We start from the raw sequence: 8,219 nt of genomic DNA on the forward strand, positions 1-8,219 counted from the left end.
CCTTGGTTCAGTGTTTACTTCACTATGAGGTTGTACTTGATTGCTTTCTACACAGACCAAGCTGAGTGCTTTATGGGGCTCTACTTGGCGATAACATGCTTGTTATCTGTATGTTTCCACTTTCGGTCAGAGTGCATATTAAGTAACTTTGAGACAATACTTTCTAGAATTACATTTCATGTCTGGCTCTTGGTTTCCTGATGAGTTAGAGGTGAAAGAATGCATTTTTCACAAATGCATTCCTTTGAGATTCTGAAAAGAGCAATTTACCACAAAATTATTCACCAGCCTGACAATGTTGGCCCTTAAAAAGAATTGATGTTGGATTTCTTATCAGATTTCCAATTTCTCCTCTTTTCACTTAGGTGCCTTTTTGTTTCATCTGGGCTGAGCTTCAGCCATTTGGACTTGGTCCAAGAAGCTACTTGAGTTAGTTCTTCAGAGAGCAGGGAGCCTGCTTCCTGGGTTTGTCATAAAGATCCATGATGCTGAGAAGCACAGGTATCCTGGTGGCACCAAAGTCCATGGTGTTCTCTGATATCCCCCAGTGGCCTCATTGTTCACTCTTGGCAGAAAGAGTGACAGAATAACCACCCAAGGCACTCGAAGGATCAACATTTGTCTACCATTATCAGGGGGGCTCCAGGATAGGAATGTAATTTTTTTCCACTCATTTTTGAGTGTAAGAGGTCACTCTCCCTAGTTCCTTAGTTTGCTAAAACTACTGATAATTAATAGATATGCATTACGGGTATTTCCATTACTCCGTTCAGATATAATTTCAAAATGCCCAAAGAGCACAAAATATATAAAATTACCAAAGAAGCATACTACAGTAAAGTAACATGAAATTTACCTTGATTATATTCCTTTTATTTTCATGTCTAAAACAATTGGGCATTTGAAATTCATTGGTTAAAAAGTGACAAGACTCTTCAGTGGTAGAAAAATGAGAGTTGTTTTCTAATGAACTGAGATAATGGATGTCTTTTTTTTTTTTTAAGAAATTCTTTATTTAGATTTTAGTGCTAAATCTTTTAATATAAACCTCTTGATTTAACACCACTGACCTAGTCTCGTTTCTATTTTTTACCTTGAGATAGGTAGCCTGCTCTGTTGGCCTGAACACCAAACCAGAAAGCCAGTGCTTTTTTGCAGCTCAGAGAGTGTGGCCAAAAATAAATCTCACACACACACACACACACACACACACACACACACACACACAGAGAGAGAGAAATACATAATATACATTAACCATATTTCAAACACTTATTTGCAATCAAATATAGTATGCCATGGATACCGGCAATGTGGATTGAGAATTTGCTCCCTGAACCCAATTAAAATCACTCTTTTTAAATTATGTGAGCCTCTCAAACAGGAATCCATAACTGAATAATCTATTTGAGCTGTAAATAGATTTGTGAACAAAAGGAAATCAGTACATATCACTTATTTAAACTTTAAAAAAGTTATAACAATGATTAGCATTATTATCTTTTGAGTTGTATGTGAGACTTGGAACAGATATCATACAATAAATGGTGAGGATAAATAGATTCTCTGGGTATTAACTCTGATGGGACTGGTCACATTTAATATGTTTAATTAAACAAAATCTTAAAACCAGTGGATGAGCTTCAGTAGGGTTAAGTTCTACTGGAGTACATTTGGGGTAAAATAATTAAAATTATAATTTAAAAATGATTGGCTCTAAGCAATCAAATGCAATAAAGGCTTACATAAGGACTTTTGCAGCTAGTAATGTTCCCAGTGGGGAATTATAAAAAGATCAAAAAAGCCTGGATTTAATTAGGAAGTTTTAAGAAGAAACATATTCTTGCCTTTGTAGAAAATCATGGGGCATCTGAACTTAGAAAATGGTATGCACTCCTGTTTAGTGAACTGAATATATTTTATCAGAGGTGGATGGGGTCTAGAGAATGACCAAAGGGGAGTTAAGCGTTGCCACATGTGAATGAATGGTCCAGAGGTGGGGGGAGCAGATTATGGGACTCCAGTCCAGAAAGACAAAGGCTGAGAGAAATATGCTTAAACAAACAAAGAAATCTTGATGATTATTAAGAGAATGGAAAGACTTCCCATTAACTAATTCACCATGTTTTCTGATACCACCCCCCACTTCCCCTTTGGTAACCATAAGCTTGTTTCTGTCTGTGAGTCTTTCTGTTTGGCAAATAAGTTCACTTGTATCGTATTTTAGATTCCACATATAAGTGATACGGTATTTTTCTTTGTCTTCCTGATTTACTTCACTTAGTATGATAATCTTAGGCCCAGCCATGTTGCTACAAATGGCATTATTTTATTCTTTCCTTATGACTGAGTAATATTCCATTGTATATATATACCATAGCTTCTTTATCCATTCATCTGTTGATGGACATTTAGGTTGCTTCTTAGCTAATGTAAATAGTGCTGCTAAGAACATTGGGGTGCATGTATCTTTGCAAATTAAGAGTTTTCTCTGGATATATGCCCAGGAGTGGGATTGCTAGTTCCCATGGTAACTCTATTTTTAGTTAGGTTTTTTGTTTGGTTGTTTGGTTGGGTTTTTTTGCGGTACGCGGGCCTCTCACTGTTGCGGCCTCTCCGGTTGCGGAGCACAGGCTCCGGACGCGCAGGCTCAGCGGCCATGGCTCACGGGCCCAGCCGCTCTGCGGCACGTGTGATCTTCCCGGACCGGGGCACGAACCCGTGTCCCCTGCATCGGCAGGAGGACTCTCAACCACTGCGCCACCAGGGAAGCCCTCAGTCACTTTTCTGACTGAACTTCCATGTCTTTTTGTTCCCCTCCTCACTGAATCTTTAAACGAAATTCACACCCTAAGTGAGCTCATATATCCTCTGGCACTTTATAACATCTGTATGCTGAAGACTCCCAAATCTCCAGCCTCTGCTCTAAACTCCAGACTTGCATATCCAACTAGAGACTTGATATCTCTTTGGCGAATGTGATATAATAAGAAATATATATTTTGGTATTTGTCCCTGGCTGCTGGGCTGAACTCCTAAAACCCTTGTAGTTTCCTAAGTGATATGAGCTTTAGGAGCATCTTTTGTTATACTTGGTTTTTGTCACAGACTCCTGAAACAGCTCTGGAGTGAGAAACTTGAAAGGAGTATCTTTTGTTATTCAACCATGCCTGGGTTCATGTTAATGAGGTGACTTTTGGAAAGTTCCTAAGGGTGAGGGGCTGGTTTCCAGGGGAATCAACTGTGAGATTAGAGAGTTGGAACTTTCAGCCCTACCCCCTGACTTTCTGGGAAGGGAAAAATGGGCTGAAGGTTGAATTAATCACTAATTCCAATGATTTAATCAACGGGTCTATGTAATGAAGCCTCAAAAAAAAACCCCTAAGCCAGGGGGTTCAGAGAGCTTCCAGGTTTGTGAACACATTGAGGTACTGGGAGGGTGGTGCTCCCAGAGAAGGCACGGAAGCTCTGTGCCTCTTCCCACATACCTTGTCCTATATATCTCTTCCACTAGGCTGTTCCTGAATTGTATCATTTATAGTAAATCAGTAATAGTGAGTAAAGTGTGTCCCTGGATTCTGTAAGCCATTCTGGCAAATTATTGAACATGAGGAGGGGGTAATGGGGACCTGTGGTTTATAGCTGGTTGGTCAGAAGTACAAGTGGCAATAGTAGGACTTGTGACTGCCATGTGAAGTGAGGAGGGCAGTCTTGTGGAACTGAGCACTTAACCTGTGGGGTCTGCACTCTCCAGGCAGCTAGTATCAGAACTGGGTTAAGTGTAGGACACTCAGTTGATATCCACAGAGAATTGAATAATTATTTTGTGTGGAAAAACCCACACATCTGGTGTCAGAAGTGTTGTTGTACATAGAGAGAAACAGGAGAGTTGACTTCTAGTGAAGACTTGATGTGCGCTAAGCAGAATTCATGACTTGTTTCTCAAATTTGTTCCTGCTCTAATATTCCCTATTTCAGAAAAGGGCACTGCCATTGACTCCGTTCCTCAGGTGAAAAACTTCGAGTTGTCTTTTCTTGACTCTGAATTTCACACCTGCTATCTAATTTGCCAGTGAATGTTGTCAGCTCAACTTTCAAAATATATCCTGAATCTGGCTATAAGTCACCACATCCAATGCTCATTCAAACCACCATCTTTCACCTGGACTGCGACACACCATGTTAACTGATCTCTAATGCCACTGTTGCTCCCTTTTCCCCAGTAGTCCATTTCCACAGAGCTACCACTGTGATTTTTTTTTTTTTTTTTTTTTTTTTTTCGGTACGCGGGCCTCTCACTGTTGTGGCCTCTCCCATTGCGGAGCACAGGCTCCGGACGCACAGGCTCAGCGGCCGTGGCTCACGGGCCCAGCTGCTCCGCGGCATGTGGGATCTTCCCAGACAGGGGCACGAACCAGTGTCTCCTGCATCGGCAGGCGGACTCTCAACCACTGCACCACCAGGGAAGCCCATCACTCTGATCTTTTAAAAGCAACGTCAGATCATGTCACTTCCTTGCCTCAGCTTGCTTACAATTGAATCCCAAATCCTCACCATAGCCCTATATTAAATGACCCCTGATTACCTCTCTGATTTGGTTTCCTACTGCTCCTCTGCCTCCTCAGTCTCATTCAGTTGGCCTCCTTGCTTGTCCTTAAACATGCCAAGTATGCTCCCTTTTCTGGGTCCTTGTAGTTTCCTTTTCCTCTTCCTGGGAAGCTCACCAGTATCCAATGGATGTTGGACCTTTATTCAGGTCTCTGCTCAAATGTCACCTTGTTTACCCAATCTAGCTTGAAACCCTCTCCACCTTATCTCCCTGCACAGATCACAATTTGATATTATACCTTAATTTGTTTACTTGTTTGTCATCTGTCTGCTCCACTCAAATGTAAGTTCCATGTGGACAGGTAATTTATTTCATTTATTGCTCTATTTCCAGTATGTAGAAAATGTCTGGGGCATAAAAGGTACTTTATACATGTCTGTTGAGTGAAGTAGTAAGTGCATTTTCCAACCAATCCTGAGGAGATCAAACTCAGAGTTCAAATTAAGGTGATTGAAAGATGATGGTTAACGTGATAATTTGCACATCTGAGTTTGTAAACTGAGAGTCATATCAACTACGATTTAATTCTATGCAACCATTCTCTCACAAGGCCCTTCCCAGCTCAAATTTTCCTATTATTTCTACATTAGTTTTCCTGAAAAATCTTCCTTTTATACTGTCATCTTCCTTCTCTTGAACCTTATAGTGGCTACTTACTGTCAACATTGAAACCAAAATTTTTTACTTCTGTTTTCAAGGTGCTCTCCAGCCCTATTTGTCACCTTTCCCTGGGAATTCAATAGAATTTTCTCCTTTCTGGTTCAAACATGTGCCATGTTTATTTTCACTTCTAAACCTTGACTCATGCCGTCCCTACCACGTGGAGTGCTTCTTTCCATCCCATCCACATCTTACCCTGCCCTTAATAGTTTTCTCAGTTCTCAGCATCTCAGTGAGCCTTTTCATTCCTATCCTGGTTCTTTATTTATAGTGAACCCTTCCCATCTCTGAGTACAAATATGCAATGCCTGACAGTATTGGATAACTGCCAGACTCAATTATTGATTGATGGAAAGGTTATTTAGCTGAATATTTGAAAATAGTTTACATTAAATATGAATAAATGTTTGGTTGATTTTTGTCTCTGACGGTTTTCCTAGGAAAAGTAAGTGATAGCCCAGTTTAAAAAATTATTATTTTATTTTCATGAAATTGATATTATACAATACTATTTTTATCACTCAATTCTGAGTATTAATAAGTAAAGCAAAAAAGAATCAGCCCTCTAAAGTTACTTGCATTTAACCTAGAAAAATCAACCCACTTATTTAATTTTTCTAATTCTCTTCTGCCCCACATATGGCGGAACATCTTTCTTATTTTAGCTGGTATATTTTGCACTTTATGTTGTATCCTTTATTTCCTTCTTAACACTTTTTCCCTTTATTTCCTTCTTAACAGTTTTTTCTTTTTCTTCTTTTTTTTTGCTGTCAGTTTGATTGGGTCATATCCAGTATGTCAAGTAAAACTGATATAAAATGTATACAGTGCTTGTATCAGTCTGGGTCCAATCAAGAATAGGAACCACACAGTGGGTTAAGTTTAATATAAAGAATTATCGAGTCCTGATAAAAGAATGACTAGAAGGAAACTGTGTATGGTATTCTAGGGCTCAGGGAGAATACCCAAAGAAGGACAAACTTAAAAGGGTCCCCCTCCCCAAGGCTGGTTCAGATATTATTGGAGAAGGTGTAATTCAGCCCACTGGATAGCAGAGAAGCTTGCTGGTTTGTCCTGGCCACAGCTGTTCTCCTCTGGAGTGCAGGTGATCAGGAACCAGTGGGGGTGAGCTTGCAGAGGGAATGGGAGCCAAGGCACAGGTGTGCTGTATCTGGGTCTGCACTGGGAGGGTGGCAGGTATTGGGAGGGGGGTGTCAGCTGCAAAGTGAGCAGTGACTCAGGGTACCAGTGTGAGCAGAAGAGCCTGGGGTCAGTTTCCATGTTGAGAGGGCTGCTCGGAAGTTTATCTCCAGGCCAGGCAAAGGCTGCAAGGTTGCTGACTCCGCTGTACAGCAGCAGGAAATAACAGGAGATCATCTTCCCTCCTCCAATGCCTCTCCAGTACTCTCTGCTGAGAAAACTTAACATTGTGCTCTCTGTGGAGATGTTTAAAGGAGTTCTGTCCTCTGTCCCAGAGCATATATTGAAGGGTGAATTGGAGTTGAGGGGCAATATATTGATAACTGGCACCATGTTTACCTAAGTATAGATGTATCTGTCAAAGGTAAATGTTTTTAGGGAGCCATGTATGGATACACTGGCAAAAAGAATCCATATCAGGAAGACATGTCAGACTCTACGTCCATCCACATTTCTATAAATGACCCAATTTTGTTCCTTTTTATGGCTGAGTAATATTCCATTGTATATATGTACCACATCTTCTTTATCCATTCATCTATCATTGGACATTTAGGTTGTTTCCGTAAATAGTGCTACAATAAATATTGGGGTACTTGTGTCCTTTTGAATTATGGTTTTCTCAGGGTATATGCCCAGTAGTGGGATTGCTGGGTCGTATGGTAGTTCTATTTTTAGCTTTTTAAGGAACCTCCATGCTGTTCTCCATAGTGGCTGTATCAATTTACATTCCCACCAACAGTGCAAGAGGGTTCCCTTTTCTCCATATCCTCTCCAGCATTTATTGTTTGTAGATTTTTTGATGATGGTCATTCTGACCAGTGTGAGGTGTAAGGCAAGAATAGAGACGTAGATGTAGAGAATGGACATGTGGACACGGCTGGGGGGAAAGGGAGGGTGGGACAAACTGGGAGATCAGGTTTGACATAAACACACTACCATGTGTAAAATAGATAGCTAGTGGGAACCTGCTGTATAACACAGGGAGCTCAGCTTGGTGCTCAGTGATGACCTAGATGGGCAGGCGGAAGGGGAGAAGGGAGGTCCAAGAGGGAGGGGATATAGGTATACATATAGCTGATTCACTCCATTGTACAACAGAAACTAACACAATATTGTAAAGCAATTTTACTCCAATAAAAAAAAAAAGGAAGACATGTCAGTAATGGATGAATAAATACAATTAAACCACAGTTATTTAAATCACTGGACAATAAAGGTATTCAGATGTCTTATTTTTTCTATGTTTTATTTCATAATTCTTTTTTTTAAACATCTTTATTGGGGTATAATTGCTTTACAATGGTGTGTTAGTTTCTGCTTTATAACAAAGTGAATCAGTTATACATATACATATGTTCCCATATCTCTTCCCTCTTGCGTCTCCCTCCCTCCCATCCTCCCTATCCCACCCCTCCAGGCGGTCACAAAGCACCGAGCCGATATCCCTGTGCCATGAGGCTGCTTCCCACTAGCTATCTACCTTACGTTTGTTAGTGTGTATATGTCCATGACTCTCTCTCGCCCTGTCACAGCTCACCCTTCCCCCTCCCCATATCCTCAAGTCCGTTCTCCAGTAGGTCTGTGTCTTTATTCCTGTCTTACCCCTAGGTTCTTCATGATATTTTTTTTCTTTTTAAATTCCATATATATGTGTTAGCATACGGTATTTGTCTGTTTCTTTCTGACTTACTTCACTCTGTATGACAGACTCTAGGTCTATCCACCTCATTACAAATAGCTCAATTTC

Source organism: Monodon monoceros, unplaced genomic scaffold, assembly GCF_005190385.1.
Source record: "Monodon monoceros isolate NGI ecotype Baffin Bay Population unplaced genomic scaffold, NGI_Narwhal_1 Super_Scaffold_20, whole genome shotgun sequence".
In the NCBI taxonomy this organism is placed as follows: domain Eukaryota; kingdom Metazoa; phylum Chordata; class Mammalia; order Artiodactyla; family Monodontidae; genus Monodon; species Monodon monoceros.